The sequence below is a fragment of the Anabrus simplex genome, chromosome 8, assembly GCF_040414725.1.
Source record: "Anabrus simplex isolate iqAnaSimp1 chromosome 8, ASM4041472v1, whole genome shotgun sequence".
Lineage (NCBI taxonomy): Eukaryota > Metazoa > Arthropoda > Insecta > Orthoptera > Tettigoniidae > Anabrus > Anabrus simplex.
In genome coordinates, this window is record NC_090272.1 from 29,184,465 (window position 1) to 29,187,149 (window position 2,685).

General features: G+C 46.6%; 1 non-coding gene across 1 annotated transcript; it reads right to left on the reverse strand.

The window, feature by feature from the left end:
• Positions 1-2,091: 2,091 nt before the first annotated feature.
• Positions 2,092-2,163, reverse strand: TRNAP-CGG (transfer RNA proline (anticodon CGG)). Its single transcript has one exon. It is a non-coding gene; the product is annotated as a tRNA-Pro (tRNA).
• Between the last annotated feature and the right edge of the window lie 522 nt (positions 2,164-2,685).

The following is a 2,685-nucleotide window of genomic DNA, read 5'->3' on the forward strand; positions in this document are numbered from 1 at the left end:
AATGGCAGCAGTGAGGTTAGGCTCGGTTAAGATGGAAGCACTGAGGTTAGCCACGTTCGCTTGTTTAAAATCCACGTGGTTAGGACCTGCCATCTTGACAGCTGTCAACAGCACATGGATTTTAAATTGCGCGCCACAGCGTGCATAATGTGGCAACAATGAGGTTAGGGTCTGTTAAGATGACAGCACTGAGGTTAGCGATGCTCACTTGTCCGAAAAAGTCATGGTCACGTGATCATGACGTCATGGGGACAATGACCTTGGCCGGTGTGAATGATCTCGGATGCTGACTCAGTAGAAAATATGCTGACGCCATGGTTTGGTACTCCCATAGCTCATACTAATAGCGACGGCAGAGGAAAGGAGACGTCAAGCGACAAAAGAGGCAAAAAAGCAAGAGGAGGCTTATATTGGAAGAAAACTGCGCAGAAATCAGAAGTAGGAGGTACAACGGCACAACTTATGCTCTTGGGGCATTTTAACTTCAGTAGCAACGTTAATGGTATGTAAAAATTATGTACAAACGTTTATCGCTTATTTTCTCTGAGTTGGGTTTTTGACAACCCTTTTAATGATAACTTAAGAACTAATTGACGTACTCTAATGAAATATTTTGTGCGTATTTATGCCTACTCTACAAAATGATGTAAGCACATGCCTCTCCCTAAGATAGTTTCTTTTTAAAAAATTTAGCAAAATTATTATATGATTTTGATAGTGTGTTTTCAATACAAAAATGAAAACATTATTTGTTAAGATATGTTGCCCGCCTGTTTGGTGTAGTGGTTACTGTGATTAGCTGCCATCCCCGGAGGCCCGGGTTCGATTCCCGGCTCTGCCACGAAATTAAAAAAAGTGGTACGAGGACTGTAACGGGGTCCACTCAGCCTCGGGAGGTCAAATGAGTAGAGGTCATCACATTAAATCCGCTTGTCGAGATCTGTTGGCACTGCTTGTGTGAAATGTACTAGACTGGTCACATTAGATCGCTGAAAAGTAAATCCGCGCACATAAATTGAAATGAAAACTGTAATGTATAATACAGTTTTATGCTACTGTGTCATGTAAACTCGTAAAACGTTTAGTGATGATATTAAGCGTACCGGTCGAAAGTTATTTCCCAGCATTCGTTCTCCTGATTATAGAAAAGGGTACACTGAAGAAATTATACTACAGTATTGCCCCATCAGTCCGGACTTCGCTTAATTCAGACGACCATTTAATAATAATAATAATAATAATACATAAAGTAATGAAATCAAGTTCTGAAATGGAAAAATATGACCAGGATGAAGCGGGTGGTCCACCTCTGTGGTGTAGTGGTTAGCGTGATTAGCTGCCACCCCCGGAGGTCCGGGTTCGATTCCCGGCTCTGCCATGAAATTTGAAAAGTGGTACGAGGGCTGGAACGGGGTCCACTCAGCCTCGGGAGGTCAACTGAGTAGAGGTGGGTTCGATTCCCACCTCAGCCATCCTGGAAGTGGTTTTCCGTGGTTTCCCACTTCTCCTCTAGGCAAAAGCCGGGATGGTACCTCACTTAAGGCCACGGCCGCTTCCTTCCCTCTTCCTTGCCTGTCCCATCCAATCTTCCTATCCCTCCACAAGGCCAATGCTCAGCATAGCAGGTGAGGCCGCCTGGGCGAGGTACTGGTCATACTCCCCAGTTTTATCCCCCGACCCAGAGTCTGAAGCTCCAGGACACTGCCCTTGCGGTGGTAGAGGTGGGATCCCTCGCTGAGTCCGAGGGAAAAACCAACCCTGGAGGGTAAACAGATTAAGATAGAAGAAGATGAAGCGGGTGATATTATTAACCCTAAGCAAGAACCCTGTTCAGCGTAGCAGGTGAGGCCACCCGGGCGAATACTTTTCCCCCTCCCCCTCTGTATCCCGGACCCAAAGTCTCACACTCCAGGACACTGTCCTTGAGGTGATAGAGCTCCTATCCCTCGCCGAGTCCGAGGGAGATACAAACGGATGAAGAAAGAAAACTGTCAAACAAAATTAATGTACGCACGAGAAAGTAATTTGGGGAAACGAACAGGGGGCATAAACGTTAGTAACCTTGATTCCTACTCTGCTTACGAAAATAACGGGCCCGTCCGGGATTTGAACCCGGGACCTCCTGCACCCGAAGCAGGAATCATACCCCTAGACCAACGGGCCACACAAGGTTGTCACGCGTGTAGTGATGAGTCAAGGGCCATTTCGGTCAGTATCAAGCGCTATATCGCCAAGTGCCGTCAGAACGAAATAGAAGCTATTGTTTTCTTGCACATCCTCGGCTGAATGCTCTGTGGACTGCTTTCGGGAAGGGTATCCGGCCATCAAACACCTGTCTTTGTAAAATCTCTAATGTGTTGTTCAGATCAATGGGTCAGTAGGTATCAGAAATCCTCTTTTAAGACGAATTAAATTTAATTACACCTGGCCAATACCGTACGCAGATGGAGGATGGGTCCAGACGATTCCAAACACCGCTTCTTCTTCTTCTTCTTCTTAATCTGGTTACCCTCCAGTTCGGTTTTTCCCTCGGACTCAGCGAGGTATCCCACCTCTACCACGTCAAGGGCAGTGTCCTGGAGCTTCAGACTTTGAGTCGGGGATACAACTGGGGAGAATGACCTGTACCTCGCCCAGGCGGCCTCACCTGCTATGCTGAACAGGGGCCTTATGGAAGGATGGGAA